Genomic DNA, 20,855 nt, shown 5'->3' with positions numbered 1-20,855 from the left:
TTCACAGAATGTTTCAAATTAATTTGACGTGAACTGAGGGCCGTTGTCCGACACTATGACTTCAGGCAAACCTTTGAGGCGAAAATGGAGGACATCGCCTGAATTGTGCCACGTGACGTTGTCGAGTTCATTGTCACAGGAAAAGGAAACTTGATGTAATAATCGACCACAATAAACCAACGAGTGGTCCAAAAAGATCCCGCAAAATCTATGTGCACACGTTGTCATGGTGATAGCGACTTAGGCCAAGCACAGAATTTCTGCGGTGGAGTGGACTGATTTTCCGCACATGCGTGACACTGTGACGTCATCTTTTCTATATATTTCGGTGTCCATATTCTGGGGAAGTACAGTGGCTCAAATGGCTCTGAACACTATGGGACTTAACTTCTGAGGTCATCTGTCCCCTAGAACTTAGAACTAATTAAACCTAACTAACCTTAGGACATCACACACATCCATGCCCGAGGCAGGATTCGAACCTGTGACCGTAGCGGTCGCCCGGCTCCAGACTGTAGCGCCTAGAACCGCACGGCCACTCCGGCCAGCTCGAAGTACAGTGTCGACGCGCTAACTGTTTCATACGAACAATCCCCCAGTGTCCTTACTGAAGTAACTGCAAACTTCTTTTTTCAAAGCTTTGGGTATCAACACACGTGACTTTCCACTGTCATTTTGAACAAGGATCACATCTTGCTGTATAGCGAAGCTATGCCGACGTGCAAAGACTCGGCGCACTACAGACTTCTTTATGCTGTGCGATGAGCGAGACCAAGATGTGTGAATGAATTTTAACAAAATATTCAAATCTGAATCAGCTTCCGTTCAAATGGCTCTGAGCACTATGGGACTTAAATTCTGTGGTTATCAGTCCCCTAGAACTTAGAACTACTTAAACCTAACCAACCTAAGGACATCACGCACATCCATGCCCGAGGCAGGATTCGAACCTGAGGCAGTAGCGGTCGTACGGTAATCAGCTTCCGTGGCCTGTACAATTTTCCTATAGTTCAGTGGAAAGGATTGATGCAATGCAGAATCATGAGCGTCGATGTGATAACACGATGCAGCAGAAGCGTCAAAGTCTGTATCAGGGCCAATCGGAAGACGTGAGAGTGCATACGCATTAGCATGTTGAGCTGTCGGGGGATACACAATCTCGTACTGGTACAGAGACGACAACAAAGCCCACCCTTGCAATTTTTGGGTAGTTGGTACAGGAACCGTGTTCATCGGATGAAAGAAGGACTGCAATGGCTTGTGATCCGTTACTAAATAGAATTTTCTTCCACACGAATAGTGGTGGAATTTGGTGCCAACCATGCATAATAGCCAATATCCTTTTCTCTATTTGTGAACAGTTACACTGAGCTTTGGACAACACTTTTGATGCGAAAGCAATATACCTATCTTTATCACCAATTCTGTGCGAAAGAACTGCACCGATTCCGTAAGAGGAAGCGTCAAGTTGCAACACAACTGGTTTGTCAGGATCAAAGTGAACCAAGCATCGATTACTGAGCAATGCATCTTTAAGTTTATGAAAAACTTCTTGACACTCATTTGTCCAAACAAAGGGAACGTTCTTGCGACACAAGCGATGCAATGGAGCAGCGATTTGTGCAGCATTTGGTATGAACCGAATACAAGAGTTCATTATCCCTAAAACTGACTGCAATTCTGTGACACTGCGAGGAACTGGCAGGTCTCGCATGTCTAAGAAATAAGACTGAAGAGGATATACACGTTGACTATTTATGACATGAAAAATATACTGCAACTCAGGTTTAACAAAATCACACTTATCCAGTCCACACTTCAGTCCTGCATTAGATAACACACAAAGCAAAGCACACAATCCTGCAATGTGTTCTTCAGGTGTAAGACCTGCGGTGACAATATCGTCCATATATTTGGAACAGGAGCAGTCAGCTGTTCCAAATACCAGTGGAAAACGGCGGGTGCGGCAGCACCGCCAAAAGGCAAAAGCAAATATTTAAACGAGCCCAAATGAGTTTTCACAACACACACTTCTTGAGATTCTTGATCTAGTGGTATTTGCAGATATGCGTCGCGCAAATCTATTTTTGAGAAGTAGGGACCTGCGCCTTAATTGCCCACGAAATCCTCTGAGCGTGGCAATGAATAAGTGTCAGTCACAGTTTGTAGTTGACTGTAGACACACAGAGGCAAAGGGGACCTGAAGGTTTGGGGAGCAAAGCCAGTGGACTTGCCCACTGATTAGCTTGTATGGGCGCAATAGCTCCAATTCTTTAAGTTCAGCCGCGACTTTGACACGTAATGCAATGGGAGGAAAATATTTCTGGGAATTCTTTCAGCAACACTGTCCTTAGCACTGAATGTTATCACTTACGACACATTGTCATGAGCTTGAAAGCCAAACAAATCAAACGAATCAAGGCCAAATATGTTCTCAAAATCGCCTGATTGTAGCACGGTCAAAGTCACAGTTTGCTTATGCAAGCGATACATGGCAGGCAAAGTACATTTTCCGAGAATAGGAATATCTTGTCCACTATAAGCCATCAGGTGCGTACTAGTTTTAGACAGGCGTGAGGAGCCCAACAGTTCATACATCATACGATTCAGCAGTGTAACAGACACATTCATGTCCAACTGAAATTTCACACATTTTTCACTAATATGCAAATGTACAAAAAGTTTTGGAACTGGCGTAGCATTTAGGAAACTGTTTGCTTGCCAGTTTTACTAATTCCTTAAGCTGGCTTTGAATACACTGCATTGATTACATGGGCCTGTGACTAGTTTTTTGTGAGTGGCCAGAATTCTTAGGTTCGCTCCCTTGCAAACATATGGATCGTGCATGACCTTTCTTGCCACAAGCGTTACACTGCGCTTGTCTGAATGGGAAATCTTGGTGTTTTGCCGTCAGTAGCACCGAGGGCATGACTTAATTCTGATTAGGGAACTGTTTATGTGGTGTAGCACAAGTGGGCTGTTACTACCTAATGGACTACTCGCAAGCAAGGGACGACTCGACATGACAAATTGGTGGCTGCTCAAATTCATTGGCTGACACAGCACTTCAATCGTACTGCTCTAGTATTTGCACTATGTGCTGGAATGAAGGATTGGACTGTTTCAAAGTCTGTTCTCTAAGTTTGATATCATGATCACATCATGCAACATCACATCTGAATATAAAGCACCCCAAGCACTTTTTAATTTGCATTTCCTTGTCATACCCTGCAAATCTGTTACCCATTCATGATGAGTTTGTTCTGACCCTTCCTTGCAAGTAAAGAACTGGTACCTAGCTGTTATCACATCCACTTGTTGGTCATAATAGAATCTACAACCTGATCATAGGAGAGTTCACTCGGAGTGACGTTAGGGAATAATTTCTAAATGAGGAGAAAGAATGCACTTCCTACCGTTGACAAAAAGTAATTTAGTTTCACAGTACCTGGTACATTGTGAGCAACTACGTGGGCTTCAAGCTGTTGTAACCACTCGGACCAATCCTCTTGCGTTTCATTAAAGTGGCGAAAAGGCGATATGGCACTCGGAGCTAGAGGTATTTCTTGTTGCACTGGATTTGTGTCTCAATTCGTCAGGACCTGCTGTACCATGTTTAGTAGTGCTGGGTCTGAAACTGAAACATTTGTGTTAGCTACGTTACACCTATCGCTTGCAGCTGAGGCGCCTGAACGGGAGGTGGGAGAGGTGGGTTGCTCATATTGGAAGAGACAAATGCAATAAACAGACAAGGCAAGCAATAAAAATAAGCATAAAAGCAAAGAAACTTTCTGTAACGACCACCTTAAGACACTCATTAGCAAAAACATTATAAGAGATACTGTTAAGCATGAAAACACACCCCTGCAAAGAAAAGACAATGTGAAATTAAGGCTCCAGCAAAACATAAGTACCATGACAAAAAACAGAGACGCTGTGGTGGCTCTGAAGCGTTAACAGGTTGTCGCTATGGGATCCGTCCAGCTGCTCATCGCCAAATGTTGAATCCTGCCTAGTCAACTGTGGAGCGTCTAGGAAACATGCTTTCTCGGATCACTAGACAAACAATTCAAACAAATCATATTAATGAGCTTTATTACAAAAAACTTACGTAACTTTGAATATTACATAGATGTGTCGCAAGCGTAGGGCTGCAAATAAAATAGACAAGCTTTTTCAGTATATACAGCTCCTAACATAAGGGAAGTAATATAGTTGACGCTTCTATTCAGGTCTCAGGTCTTGAACCTTCTTATCGACTACACCGCGACCAGTCGAGAGTGGCGCTTATGTCCTCTTCGCATACAGGTCGCAACTGTCGCGTTGTCGTCCAGGAGTGGGATCGGTCTGTGTGCAACTGGCTGACGTCTTTGCAAAGCCAAAATGGTACTGAAACAGAGGATGGCAGACTAAAGGTCGAAATGTCTTTTTCCAGAGCTGTTTCACACAGGAAGACTGCACTGTAGTCCCTTCTCTAGACTGTCGCACAGATGACAAAATGGTAGATATCGAAATAGATGACAGAGGGATAGAAAAACAATTAAAATCGCTCAAAGAGGAAAGGCCGCTGGACCTGATGGGATACCAATTCGATTTTACACAGAGTACGCGAAGGAACTTGCCTCCCTTCTTGCAGCGATGTACTTTATGTGTCTAGAAGAGCGTAGCGTTCCAAAAGATTGGAAAAGGGCACAGGTAATCCCCGTTTTCAAGAAGGGATGTCGAACAGATGTGCAGAACTATAGACCTGTATCTCTAACGTCGATCAGTTGTAGAATATTGGAACACGTATTATGTTCGAGTATAATGACTTTTCTGGAGACTAGAAATCTACTCTGTAAGAATCAGCATGGGTTTCGAAAAAGACAGTCGTGTAAAACCCAACTTGCGCTATTCATCCACGAGACTCAGAGGGCCATAGACACGGGTTCCCAGGTAGATGCCGTGCTTCTTGACTTCCGCAAGGCGTTTGATACAGTTCCCCACAGTCGTTTAATGAACAAAGTAAGAACATACGGACTATCAGACCAATTGTGTGATTGGACAGAAGAGTTCCTAGATAACAGAACGCAGCATGTCATTCTCAATGGAGAGAAGTCTTCCGAAGTAAGAGTGATTTCAGGTGTGCCGCAGGGGAGTGTCGTAGGACCGTTGCTATTCGCAATATATATAAATGACCTTGTGGATAACATCGGAAGTTCACTGAGGTTTTTTGCGGATGATGCTGTAGTATATCGAGAGGTTGTAACAATGGAAAATTGTACTGAAATGCAGGAGGATCTGCAACGAATTGACGCATGGTGCAGGGAATGGTAACTGAATCTCAATGTAGACAAGTGTAATGTGCTGCGAATACATAGAAAGAAAGATCCTTTATCATTTAGCTACAACATAGCAGGTCAGCAACTGGAAGCAGTTAATTCCATAAATTATCTGGGAGTACGCATTAGAAGTGATTTAAAATGGAATGACCATATAAAATTAATCTTCGGTAAAGCAGATGAAAGACTGAGATCCATTGGAAGAATCCTAAGTAAATGCAGTCCGAAAACAAAGGAAGTAGGTTACAGTACACTTGTTCGCCCACTGCTTGAATACTGCTCACCGGTGTGGGATCCGTACCAGATAGGTTTGATAGAAGAGATGGAGAAGAGCCAACGGAGAGCAGCGCGCTTCGTTACAGGATCATTTAGTAATCGATAGATGATAGATAAACTCCAGTGGAAGACTCTGCAAGAGAGACGCTCAGTAGCTTGGTACGGGCTTTTGTTGAAGTTTCGAGAACAAACCTTCACCGAGGAGTCAAGCAGATTATTGCTCCCTCCTACGTATATCTCGCGAAGAGACCATGAGGATAAAATCAGACAGATTAGAGCCCACACAGAGGCGTACCGACAATCTTTCTTTCCACGAACAATGCAAGACTGGAATAGAAGGGAGAGCCGGTAGAGGTACTCAAGGTACCCTCCACCACACACCGTCAGGTGGCTTGCGGAGTATGGATGTAGATGTAGATCGTTCCCAACCGGCGTGCCGGCGCTTGACTTTTTAGCTGTAGCAGTGGTAAATACCGAAACTCGTCAGTTCGGCCTGTCTATACTCCATGCCCCAATTAGATTTTTCGAATTTTTGTTGTGTTTACTCTTTAAAATGAACATCAAGAAATGGAAAATCAGTTCAAAAGATAAAAAGAAATTTGTTGAAGATAGGAAAAAGTCACACAAGAAATGTTTAGAAATCGTTTGGGATTAATTGCAGGTGTTCCCATGCAAGGCTATGGAAGTAGCATTGATGGGAATACCGGTAGAAGATTCCTTGCAGACCCTGAAACATCAGCAGAAACAACAGTGTTATTATACAACTCATCTATCAATTCAAGGTTATTGTAGTAGCTCTTTTCAGCGGAGACCGGATAGACAAATTTTCTGCTTATACTATTGGAACAGAAAGACTGTACGTTGAATTATATCCATGGCATCCAATGTCTCCCACTGTGCACAAGATTTTGGCGCATGGCACAATTGTCAACGAACGACTCCTCTTATCCACAGGCAGTTTATCAGAAGAAGCAGCGGAGGCCCGCGATAAGCTCTATCGTCTGTAAGGACAAAAGTTTGCGAGGAAATTATCACGAGAAGAATACAATGTCGACATAATAAATAGGCTACTAGTGACATCAGTTCCATTAATAGCAGGTATGAGGGCGAAGCCAAAGACACCCATCGAACTTTTCCTGAAAGAAATGTTAAATTTACTGCCAGTGGTTAGCACACAGGACTCGCATTCGGAGGAACACCGTTCAAACTCGCGTCGGCCATCCTGATTTAGATTTTCAATGATTTCCCTAAATCGATTCAGGCAAATTCCGGGATGGTTACTTTGAAATTGCACGGCCCACATTCTTCTCCATCTTTCATCTATCCGATGGAACTGATGACCTCTCTGTTTGGTTCCATCCCCCCAAATCAACCAACCAACCTTACTGCTCTCAAGCAAAGGATGGATTAGGCAGATCGCTCAAGCTCAAAATGACTATGAAGATGGCTCCCCAACAGAAACGGACTGTTCAAATAAACGAGACTGGGAGCCATCATCTCAATAATGCATATTATTGCAGCTAAGAAATAAGGGGTCTGTTAAAAATCACATAATTTTGTTTTATTTCGTGTTATAATTATATAAAGAGAGTATTATCCTACATATATGTTGATAAAGGTCTCACAGTACAGAAAATAACAACCACTAATATTGACCAACTTTTGGCATTAAGTACGCTTTATGTGCGCCAAGTCATCCGCACGGATGTGTGTGGTGAAAGAAGTAGCGCGCCTCTTTCATTTCTGTTGACAACTTTGTTATTGCTCACTGACGTTTGTGATTATGGGAAATTTAATAAAAAATATGGGATAAAATTGGAACTTTAGATCAGATAGCAGTTGAAATCGGTGCCCAAATTTCATTCAGTGATCTCCTTACGTCAATAACGTATGTACATCACAGTTAAAGATTTCCATAGCAGTAGTAACTCTGTCGCAATTCTTGACATACGTACCAATAGTAACTCAACTGTAAAACACTTAACCGGTTGGCTTCACGCAGAAATGCAGCGATGAGCCAAAACATTGTGACCACCTGCTTAATAGTGATGGTCCACTTTTCCAAACACAGTACAGCAACGATTCTACTTGGCATGGGCTCTACAAGTTCTTGAGAGATTTCCACAAGTAAGTGGCACCAGATGTCTACGCCCACAAACTACGGAACTGTGGTTTGTGGATACGCAGCTGGTGCCCTATATGTGATCCAGTTCATACAGATCAGAGGCATTTGCTGGCTAAGACATCACTGTGAGCTCACTATCACGCTCCTCAAGCCCCTGCTGCACTATCCTGGCCTTGTGTTGGGGAGAGTTACCAAGACAGAAAATATCATCGTCATCAAAGAAGACTTCAACCACGAAGGGATGCAGGTGGTTCGCAATAATATTCACGTAGTTCACTGTTGTCACAGTGTCTTCGAGTACTACCATAGATTCCATAGAAACTCGACTCAGTGTACCCCATAGCATAATTGTCCTCTCTCCGGCCTCCATCTGTGGTGCAGTGCACGTTTCAAGCAGCCATTCGCTTCGATGGCGGCGTGTAAGGACCCAACCATCGACCTACATCTACATCTAATCTACATCTACATCTATATCGATACTCTGCAAATCATATGTAAGTGCCTGGCAGAGGGTTCATCGAACCACCTTCACAATTCTCTATTATTCCAATCTCGTATAGCGTGCGGAAATAATGGACACCTATATCTTTCCGTATGAGCTCTGATTTCCCTTATTGTATGATGGTGATCGTTCTTCCCTATGTAGGAGAAAGTTGGTTATTGGAATTTCGTGAGAAGATTCTGTCGCAACGAAAAACGCCTTTCTTGTAATGATGTCCAGCCCAAATCCTGTATCATTTCTGTGACACACTCTCCCATCTTTTGTGATAATACAAAACGTACTGCCTTTCTTTGATTTTTTTGACGTACTCCGTCAGTTCTACCTGCTAAGGATCTCACACCACGCAGCAGTATCCCAAAAGAAATGCAGGAAGATCTGCAGCAGATAGGCACATGGTGCAGTGAGTGGCAACTGACCCTTAACATAGACAAATGTAATGTATTGCGAATACATAGAAAGAAGGATCCTTTATTGTATGATTATATGATAGCGGAACAAACACTGGTAGCAGTTACTTCTGTAAAATATCTGGGAGTATGCGTACGGAACGATTTGAAGTGGAATGATCGTATAAAATTAATTGTTGGTAAGGCGGGTACCAGGTTGAGATTGATTGGGAGAGTCATTAGAAAATGTAGTCCATCAACAAAGGAGGTGGCTTACAAAACACTCGTTCGACCTATACTTGAGTATTGCTCATCAGTGTGGGATCCGTACCAGATCGGGTTGACGGAGGAGATAGAAAAGATCCAAAGAAGAGCGGCGCGTTTCGTCACAGGGTTATTTGGTGAGCGTGATAGCGTTACGGAGATGTTTAGCAAACTCAAGTGGCAGACTCTGCCAGAGAGGCGCTCTGCATCGCGGTGTAACTTGCTGTCCAGGTTTCGAGAGGGTGCGTTTCTGGATGAGGCATCGAATATATTGCTTCCCCCTACTTATACCTCCCGAGGAGATCACGAATGTAAAATTAGAGAGATTCGAGCGCGCACGGAGGCTTTCCGACAGTCGTTCTTCCCGCGAACCATACGCGACTGCAATAGAAAAGGGAGGTAATGACAGTGGCACGTAAAGTGCCCTCCGCCACACACCGTTGGGTGTCTTGCGGAGTATAAATGTAGAAATATAGATGTAGAAGAGGACGGACAAGCGTAGTGTCGGCAGTCCCCTTAGTAGATCTGTTACATTTTCTAAGTGTCTTGCCAATAAAACGCAGGCTTTGGTTAGCCTTCCCCACAACATTTTCTGTGTATTCCTTCCAATTTAAGTTTATCGTAAATGTAATACCTAGGTATTTGGTTGAATTTACGGCTTTTAAATTAGACTGAATTATCGTGTAACCGAAGTTTAACGAGTTCCTTTTAGCACTCATGTGGATGACCTCACACTTTTCGTTAGTTAGAGTCAACTGCCACTTTTGCCACCATTCAGGTATCTTTTCTAAATCGTATTGCAGTTTATTTTGATCTTTTGATGACTTTATTAGTCGATAAACGACAGCATCATCTGCAAACAACCGAAGATGGCTGCTCAGATTGTCTCCCAAATCGTTTACATACACTCCTGGAAATTGAAATAAGAACACCGTGAATTCATTGTCACAGGAAGGGGAAAATTTATTGACACATTCCTGTGGTCAGATACATCACATGATCACACTGACAGAACCACAGGCACATAGACACAGGCAACAGAGCATGCATAATGTCGGCACTAGTACAGTGTATATCCACCTTTCGCAGCAATGCAGGCTGCTATTCTCCCATGGAGACGATCGTAGAGATGCTGGATGTAGTCCTGTGGAACGGCTTGCCATGCCATTTCCACCTGGCGCCTCAGTTGGACCAGTGTTCGTGCTGGACGTGCAGACCGCGTGAGACGACGCTTCATCCAGTCCCAAACATGCTCAATGGGGGACAGATCTGGAGATCTTGCTGGCCAGGGTAGTTGACTTACAACTTCTAGAGCACGTTGGGTGGCACGGGATACATGCGGACGTGCATTGTCCTGTTGGAACAGCAAGTTCCCTTGCCGGTCTAGGAATGGTAGAACGATGGGTTCGATGATGGTTTGGATGTACCGTGCACTATTCAGTGTCCCCTCGACGATCACCAGTGGTGTACGGCCAGTGTAGGAGATCGCTCCCCACACCATGATGCCGGGTGTTGGCCCTGTGTGCCTCGGTCGTATGCAGTCCTGATTGTGGTGCTCACCTGCACGGCGCCAAACACGCATACGACCATCATTGGCACCAAGGCAGAAGCGACTCTCATCGCTGAAGACGACACGTCTCCATTCGTCCCTCCATTCACGCCTGTCGTGACACCACTGGAGGCGGGCTGCACGATGTTGGGGCGTGAGCGGAAGACGGCCTAACGGTGTGCGGGACCGTAGCCCAGCTTCATGGAGACGGTTGCGAATGGTCCTCGCCGATACCCCAGGAGCAACAGTGTCCCTAATTTGCTGGGAAGTGACGGTGCGGTCCCCTACGGCACTGCGTAGGATCCTACGGTCTTGGCGTGCATCCGTGCGTCGCTGCGGTCCGGTCCCAGGTCGACGGGCACGTGCACCTTCCACCGACCACTGGCGACAACATCGATGTACTGTGGAGACCTCACGCCCCACGTGTTGAGCAATTCGGCGGTACGTCCACCCGGCCTCCCGCATGCCCACTATACGCCCTCGCTCAAAGTCCGTCAACTGCACATACGGTTCACGTCCACGCTGTCGCGGCATGCTACCAGTGTTAAAGACTGCGATGGAGCTCCATATGCCACGGCAAACTGGCTGACACTGACGGCGGCGGTGCACAAATGCTGCGCAGCTAGCGCCATTCGACGGCCAACACCGCGGTTCCTGGTGTGTCCGCTGTGCCGTGCGTGTGATCATTGCTTGTACAGCCCTCTCGCAGTGTTCGGAGCAAGTATGGTGGGTCTGACACACCGGTGTCAATGTGTTCTTTTTTCCATTTCCAGCAGTGTAGATAAGGAACAGCAAAGGGCCTATAACACTACCTTGGAGAACGCCAGAAATCACTTCTGTTTTACTCAATGACTTTCTGTCAATTACTACGAACTGTGACCTCTCTACATCTACATCTACATCTACATACGTACTCCGCAATCCACCATACTGTGCGTGGCGGAGGGTACCTCGTACCACAACTAGCATCTTCTCTCCCTGTTCCATTCCCAAACAGAACGAGGGAAAAATGACTGCCTATATGCCTCTGTACGAGCCCTAATCTCTCTTATCTTATCTTTGTGGTCTTTCCGCGAAATATAAGTTGGCGGCAGTAAAATTGTACTGCAGTCAGCCTCAAAAGCTGGTTCTCTAAATTTCCTCAGTAGCGATTCACGAGAAGAACCCCTTCTTTCCTCCAGAGACTCCCACCCGAGTTTCTGAAGCATTTCCGTAACACTCGCGTGATGATCAAACGTACCAGTAACAAATCTAGCAGCCCGCCTCTGAATTGCTTCTATGTCCTCCCTCAATCCGACCTGATAGGGATCCCAAATGCTCGAGCAGTACTCAAGAATAGGTCGTATTAGTGTTTTATAAGCGGTCTCCTTTACATATGAACCACATCTTCCCAAAATTCTTCCAATGAACCGAAGACGAATATCCGCCTTCCCCACAACTGCCATTACATGCTTGTCCAAGTTCATATCGCTCTACAGTGCTACGCCCAAATATTTAATCGACGTGACTGTGTCAAGCACTACACTACTAATGGAGTATTCAAACATTACGGAATTCTTTTTCCTATTCATCTTAATTAATTTAAATTTATCTATATTTAGAGTTAGCTGCCATTCTTTACACCAATCACAAATCCTGTCCAAGTCATCTTGTATCCTCCTACAGTCACTCAACGACGACGCCTTCCAGTACACCACAGCATCATCAGCAAACAGCCGCACATGGCTGTCCACCCTATCCAAAAGATCATTTATGTCGATAGAAAACAACACCGGACCTTCCACACTTCCCTGGGGCACTCCAGATGATACCCTCACCTCCGATGAACACTCACCATCGAGGACAACGTACTGGGTTCTACTACTTAAGAAGTCTTCGAGCCACTCACATATTTGGGAACCAATCCCATATGCTCGTAACTTAGTTAGGAGTCTGCAGTGGGGCACCGAGTCAAACGCTTTCCGGAAGTCAAGGAAAATGGCATCCGTCTGATACCCTTCATCCATGGTTCGCAAGATATCATGTGAAAAAAGGGCGAGTTGCGTTTCGCAGGAGCGATGCTTTCTAAAGTTTTCTCTGACAGGAAATCACAAAACCACTCACATAACTGAGACGATATTCCATAAACACGCAATTTCACTACGAGCTGCTTGTGTGGTACAGTGTCAAAAGTCTTCCGGAAATCCAGAAATACGCAGTCTATCTTAAATCTCTTGGTAATAGCGCTCAACACATCAAGAGCTAGTTGTGTTTCACAGGAACGATGTTTTCTAAACTCATGTTCACTCTATGTCTATAGATCGTTTTCTTGGAGGTAATTCATAATGTTCGAACACAATATATGTTCCAAAAATCCTACTGCATATCGACGTTAACGATATGGGCCTGTAATTTAGTTGATTACTCCTGCTACCTTTCTTGAATATTTGTGTGACCTGTGCAACTTTCCAGTCCTTGGGTACGGATCTTTCGTCGAGCGAACGGTTGTTTAAGATTGTTAAGTATGGAGCTAATGCATCAGCATACTCCGAAAGGAACCTAATTGGTATACAGACTGGTCCAGAAGTCTTATTTTTATTAAGTGATTTAAGTTGCTTCACTACTCCGAGGATATTTACATCTTCGTTACTCATGTTGGCAGCTGTTCTCGATTCGAATTCTGGAATATTTACATGGTCTTTTTTTGTGAAGGCATTTCGGAAGGCTGTGTTTAGTAACTCTTCTTTGGCAGCACTGTCTTCGATAGTATCTCCATTGCTATCGCGCAGAGAACACATTGATTGTTTCTTGCAGCTAACATACTTCACATACGACCAGAATCTCTTTGGATTTTCAGCCAGGTTTCAAGACAAAGTTTCGTTGTGGAAACTTATAAGCATGTCGCAATGAAGTCAGCGCTAAATTTCGAGCTTCTGTAAAAGATCGCCAATCTTGGGGATTTTGCGTCTGTTAAAATTTGGCATGTTTGTTTCATTGTTTCTGCAACAGTGTTGTAACCCATTTTGTGTGCCATTGAGGATCAGCTCCGTCGTTTGTTAATTTATTTGATATAAATCTCTCAGTTGCTGCCGATACTGTTTCTTTGGATTTAAGCCACATGTAGTCTACACTTACATTATTAATTTGGAATGAGTGGAGATTGTCTCTCCTGGTGTGGTTTCTTTTAATCCACGGTGAAAACTGAGTGATGCTGAGCCCACTGCAATCGTAACTGACAATGTCGTTGAGTCAACATTGTAATGCGTAGGGGTCGTGTGATGTGGAGCTCTATGTTTATCAATGACCTTTGAACGGTGTACTCCGAAACACTTCTGCTTGCACCAGCATTGTGCTCTGTCATGAGATCTGCCACAGACCGCTGCCTATCCTGGATTAGAAGTGGGGGTTTTTTCGAGCTCTAAGTTTTGTGATGAGGCTAGGACGCCCTGTAACATACAGCCTATGCGTTATTCCACAATCCTTCAACCACTTTCCATAGGTGCTCCCGAAAGTAATACTCCAACAGCCGACCAGCTTCACCGATTCAGAGATTCTCGTTTTCAGCCGCAGTGGCACAACAGTGCGCCCCTTTGTCAAAACAGCCTATATCAGTGGTATTCGAATTTGCGGCCCGTATCTTCGCTATAATGTATGCCCATTCGTCTATCTTACGCTTACATTGTTTCATTGGTGTAGTTGCTCGGCGTCACACAACTGCACACTGTACGCATTGCATAATCTGCCAAAAAATATCATCTAGTACTATATATTATATCCACGGTAAACATTCACGATTAATTTTTCAATCGGCACCTCATTTGCCATATTTAGACAAAAAATGTAAAATATTTTACCATTTTTTTTACAGTTTCACACCTCTCTTTCTTCTCTGGTTAGCATTGTACTCGTTCACTTGTTTGCTCCACACTGACAACGTCAACTTATTGTCAGAATTGTGAGGAATGGTACCAAATACAGTAGCACTAAACGCAATTCGAGCTTTTAGGTAGCAAAAATAACCCTGAACGTGGGTGTTCTTGCTTTTCATTCCACTTACTGTATGACTTATTATGGACTAGTGGGAGGGTACGAGACGTTCAGTAAGAAGAATTTCATTCAATAATAATCAGTCTGTCCTAAAAGTTGACGTTCTAATATGGATATAAAAGCTTTCATTAGTCTGTTGTTTTAAAAATGGAGAGCCCACAAATTTATGCTGTGTTAATTACACCCCTTTAAACCATATTTGTTTTTCCTAAATGACATACAGCTGCTGTGTCCGTCAAAGACCCATGGCCGATTCACACTTCATATAGTAGTCAGGAGGATAGGAATTTTTCCCTTTCTAAATAATCGGCTACAATAAAGAGGGAAAACCGTAAGACCACCAGGCCCCGTGAATCCCACGAAAAGCTGACAATAGACTCCTTAAATCCGGTGTACTTTCGCAGTGTGTCGTGATCGCCTAATTAGCACGCATTCAGCTCACCTTGCTAGACTTCCATCACCAGCTGGCTACCTCCTTATTTGTTTATATTGGCCGTTATCGTAATTCAAGCGGCCTTCACCTACATTCCCTGCGCTTGCATGCATTAACGCAGAGGACGCAGTGCCACCTTAGTGTGCTTGACGAGAAAAGGAATCTGCAATAGTGCAGCAGCGGTATGAATTTATCATAACTCTTTTAAACAATTTTTGAATAACTCAATCATTTGTGTTCTGCCTATGTTGAAGTTGATGTACATTCACTTTCATCTGAAGCCCACTGGTCCACTTCTGATATTAACCTAATTCAAAAATGATACCAGGCTTCTACATTAATAGGATGGGAAAGGAGAGATTGCCTGAGAATCTTCCAGAGAGTGTAAGGGGGGCCACAAGCAACCAATATAGAGCACTTACCCGCGATAGGCAAAGGTCTCGAATTCGAGTTTCGGGCCGGCACACAGTTTTTAATATGCCAGGAAGTTTCAATATATACCTCTTTGTTACTTTCTGTTCATGGCAGTACCTGTGTGGACGGTACTAAAGTCAGTTTTTTTTATTTGTATGCATATCATCATGACATTTATTTATATCGACTGGTTGCTAAATATCTGCGAACTCAACCTGTTCACCATTGCTTTCAACACATAAAATCCGACGATTAGTAGCAGCATTTAAAGCCCCTATCCACATTTCACTGGGAATGGATGATATCACATTCCGTTATACGATCCTTTAGGTTACTGACGTCGCGAACTTTCCTACTGTAAACGCGTTCCTTTATCGTGGCCCATAACCGAAAGTCACATAATGTTAATTCAGGAGATTGTGGAAGCCAGCACAATAGCCCATCATGAACAATCCATCTACCTGGAAATGTCGCATCGACATAGTCTCTAACTCTAAGGGCCCAGTGCGGTGGAGGGCCATCTTGTTGGAAATATCCTCCACGGCGGATATCTAGTGGTAGTTCATTAGTGGTGTAATCTTGTAACATCTGTAAGTAGATGTTATAAATTACTGTTTGTGTATCAAAAATATAGGCTCCAGTTACTCCAGAGGCTGTCACAACTCACCAAACAGTCCTTTTGGGACTAGGGGTCATGTTCATACTCCAGAATTACTCGTGGGTCTTCGGTGGCCCAGAAAATCGTCTTTTGTCGGTTTATAGATCCACTGTGTGAAAAGTGGCCTCATGGCTAAATGCCATTACATTCAGAATATCTTGTCAGATATTCGTTATTTCAGATAAAGTGACAGCGTTCCATCCGCTTACGTTTTAGCGTTAATTGTTAAATCTTGGGTGACTGGGATGAAATGAAATGTCGTGTGAATAGGGCCTCCCGTCAGGTAGATCGGTCGTCTGACGTAAGACTTTTTAGTTGACGCCGCTTCGGCGACTTGCGTGTGGTGACTTATATGTGGTATGGTCTTATCCCAAGGTCATGTTTCAAGATGTGCCATATTGTTTTTTGTGGAATTCCTATCCCCAGACTGCATCGTACGCTTGATTTCGGAGAACTCTGCAACATTGTTTCCTGTACAACAGCGAAGTTTTCTTCACATCTTACTGATGATGGACTTCCTTCATTGTCTCGATAGTTGTTAGCTACCGATTCAGTACCCACAAACTTCTTACAGATGTGGTAAACTGTTAAGCGGCTTGGTGGCTCCCGTAAAAATCGTTGCCTAAACTTTTAACAGACAGAAGTCGTTGGGTCAGCTAAAAACACAAGAGATAGAAGACGTTACAATGATCAGCTGAGCAACAACTAACAATTCAATATAAAACAGGTTACAATACATTTCAATAAATTATTTCTACCCCCTACGTGTTATGTCTGTTTCAGTGTTAACATAATTTTCACTAACCCTCTATTTTTTGTTTTATTTTATTCTAGTCCTTTAGTGACGAGGCTTGTAATAAGTGAAATCGGATGAGAAGTAATGTTGCACATGTTCAGCTGAAGGTTAAAGATGCTTTATTTCAAAAGTCTGCCCGCTGTAAGCAGTCTCTAGTAAAGTAAAGTAAAGTAAAGTAAAATTATTTCGTTTCCTACGAACACCATCCAACTAAAAAGCAAGGAAGATCAGCTTCTTGTATGATAGAAGATGTGTAAATTCTGAGGTGACAGATGTTGTGTTTCCATCTGAACATCATGTAGCCACGGGGATAAGGAACTTCAAAGAAGCTTAGACCACGATCATTTTCGCATAGAGATAGCATGGAAAAAGGAAGAGTTATAACATATGTAAAAGTTGTGTACATAAGAACAAAGAAGCAAGTCCGTATGAGTTGTTACTGCAGAATAATTCTCTTGTAACCGTAAACCGACAGTTCATCTCTTGGAAACTTTCAGCAATTTATGAGAAATCATGATGCATCACTGAGCTACCTCTCTGACAATAAAAAACTGTTAGTAGTTTGTGGGGTTTTCAATTAAGATATCTCAAAAGATTCCTATATGAAAAATCAACAGGAACCACAGGAATCATTATGTGACTGTTTCAGACTGATTTCAATAGCGAATTTTCCCTGTGGGCAGAAAGCCAGGACTTCGACTGAACACTTTTATTGAATGTAGTTTTTTTATTATTTTTTATTAATTTATTTTTTTCCCTGCTGGTTACCGGTTTCGGAACACAGTATCACCCTCAACAATTCCTCTGATCAAAAATTCACTGTAAGTTGTTAAAATAATAACGTAAGAAAACTTTACTAAGACTTTTCTGTCTATAACAGTAGATACATGGTATAGAGTGCAGATTCAAAATATTAAGACACGGGTAGCCCTTTACACCTATCACGCAGTCCTCACGCTAGTTTCCCAAGCGGGAGTGACAAAAATTAAAAGCAAAGGTCAGTGCTAATGTGTAATGCTACTGTTAGGACAACACTTCCTTGATAAAATGATTCATGGTCATATAGGTGTTTTATAGTGACATAAATCTTATACAGACAGTGAATGTGAACATGGCTATCGAGATTTGCTATTTTGCTTTTAATGTTTTATTGCAGCGGGAACTATTTCATTATGTGACTTCGTCAATTTCATATTTAATGCTACTTTTATTCTTCAGGTATTTTTTACAGTGTGACTTTTTTTAATCATAAAAACAAAGAAACTTTCTAAACAGGGGTACTCTTATCACTGCTGACCGCAATTTACATATATTTAAACTTCAGCGTTGACGTTTACTTTTAGTTTCTGACATATATTTGGGAAGTGAGCATAACGAAAGAGTATCAGGGTAAGGGACTACTTACATACTCGTGTTTTACGGTTGCACTCTGTGCTGTACGTTTGCTATTATAGAGAGAAAATACTTTGTAAATGTTTCTAACATTATTATTTTAAATGTATACTTTTAGTTTTTAATCTATAATGGCCTCAGGATGTTACTGTGTACCAAAACCGGTAGTCAGCGGGTAAAATAAGAAAACGGGACTATACACTTAAATAAATAATTTTTTTCTTATTGTGCTGGTCATTGTCTCAACCGGCAGCATGTCGGAAATGTGTATATTTATAGACAATGCTCAGGGTCACACAGTTAACCTGTACCCAACTGTTAATGGACTACCTGATCATGATTCATGATGAACTGAAACAAAAAATTTAGCACTCTGAAGCTCTACGAAACATATTGTGAGATTTTGAGGAAACGTAGGTGATCTACTGAAATGGTCAGAAGTACTTATAAATCCTCGTTAACATTGCTTCTTTCCATTTAAGGCTATTAAATTCCTTAATACCCTACAATACCTTCCCTAACGTCAACTCTTCTTACGAAGGTAACATTACATTTGGAAGCAGTGCTGTTCAGGAACAGTGATCAGTACATCTTTAGATGCCGCGCTCGGCCTCACTATGGCGAGACGCTTGGTCCAGAGCTTCGAGCACACGCTTCCCAGACTGAGCTCAGGGTACAGTCACGTAAGTTTTGGGTTAGGTTAGGTTGTGGAACATAGTACCAAGTATACGTAATTATAATAACCCATCTTTCAAATATAATCTCAGACTTGAGCCAAAATACACTTCATAGCATTTGTGTTGTGTGTTATTTCTTATTATTTGCAAAAGACGAAATACTCGTAATTGATTTCCGACACCAAACTAATGTAAGACTCAAAATGAGTACTGTATCAGACTGTTAATCTGTCACCTTTTTATAAATCCGTTTCATTAGAGAAAACAGTTGTCCGCAGCAACAAAGTTTACCGAAAGATAAACATGACGTGGGCAGCATTTCCGTGTAGTTTGGCAAAGTCTTCTGCATATACGTACCAGTGCCAACGTAACAAGTTCGTGATTCGTAATATCTGTTTTTTAGCAGAGTAGGATTCCGTTAATCAACTATCTCTGATGATATTACGAATGGTCTGATCGTATTAGGGTAGGGACAGTTTAGTGCAACCGAAAACTGGGTGCTAAACATATTGCCTAACAGAAAAAGTGAAGCAGACAGAAGACTTGGTCGGATATCAAAGTAACTTCGTACACTTAGACTCAATTCGAGGGAATGTAACGTAAATGTAAATGTCGTGTGACTAGGGCCTTCCGTCAGGTAGACCGTTCGCCAGGTGCAAGTCTTTCGATTTGACGCCACTTCGGCGACTTGCACGTCGATGGGGATGGAATGATGATGATTAGGACAACACAACACCCAGTCCCAGAGCGGAGAAAATCTCCGACCCAGCCGGGAATCGAACCCGGATCCTGGGGATTGACCTTCCGTCGCGCTGACCACACAGCTACCGGGGGTGGACGAGGGAATGTAATGGTTAGAATTGAATTTCTCTGTGACACGTAGAACAGCCACCAGAGCGCATTTGTGTCTTTCGTCTTTTGTGCTGTTTCCAGTCCTCGTAGGGTGTATAAGGGACTTGAACAGCATCAGACGTAAAGTGATCACGGTGAAGGAGACGGAAATGACGCGTAAAGGTGTGAGAAACGGTTATCAGCAACTGATAGAATTTGAAAGTGTCGTCATTGTGAATCTCTATTTGGCTAGAAGATCGAATCGTGCAATATTCGGATTTGTGGTGCATTCGGATGTGACAATTCCCCATCCTGGAATGCATAGGAAAGTGACTGCAAGCATACTCGTCGTCAAGGTTCCAGTCGACGACGCCTGGCCGCCACAAGGGAAGATCACCGCATTGTGCACCAACACATCGTCACCATTTCACATCTGCACCTACCATCCGAGAACAAGCAATGGGCACCCTGCTCCATTCCGTGTCATCCCGCAACGTTGGTTGGAGACTAATAGCAGCTACACTAGGTAATTGCCGGCCGGTGTGGCCGTGGGGTTCTAGGCGCTTCAGTCTGGAACCGCGTGACCGCTACGGTCGCAGGTTCGAATCCTGCCTCGGGCATGGATGTGTGTGATGTCCTTAGGTTAGTTAGGTTTAAATAGTTCTAAGTTCTAGGGGACTGATGACCACAGACGCTAAGTTCCATATTGCTCAGAGCCATTTGAACCATTTTGAACTAGGTAATTATTGTCCCACGTGCAGGATGCCGTTAACATCACAACAAAAAAGGATGCGTTCTGAGTAGTGCCGTTAGCGGGAAGAATGGACTGATGACAGCGTCGTATCGTGTTCGGTGATGCATCGCGGTTCTGCACTACATTTGATGACCATAGTCGGCGAGTATGACAGCCTCTTTGGGAGGGGTTCCATTCTTGCCATGTTTTTGAGAGACACAGCGGTATTACTCCTGGCGTTATTGTGTAGGAATCCGTCGTAATGATTTCAGGTAACGGCTGGTCGTGATTGAGGCAACTCAGACGACACAGCATTACGCCACTAGCATCTTGCATCCTCATGTGTTACCTCTTATGTGCCAGTATCGTGGTGCCATATTTCAAAAGGGCAATGCTCTTCCACAAATGGCATGTGTCTATGAACTGTCTGTGTGATGTTGAGGCAGTCTCGTGACTATCTAGAGCCCCAGAT

The sequence above is a fragment of the Schistocerca serialis genome, chromosome 3 (genome assembly GCF_023864345.2).
Source record: "Schistocerca serialis cubense isolate TAMUIC-IGC-003099 chromosome 3, iqSchSeri2.2, whole genome shotgun sequence".
Classification (NCBI taxonomy): Eukaryota; Metazoa; Arthropoda; class Insecta; order Orthoptera; family Acrididae; genus Schistocerca; species Schistocerca serialis.
The sequence above is the reverse complement of the archived record's forward strand: the minus strand, read 5'-3'. Positions refer to the sequence as shown.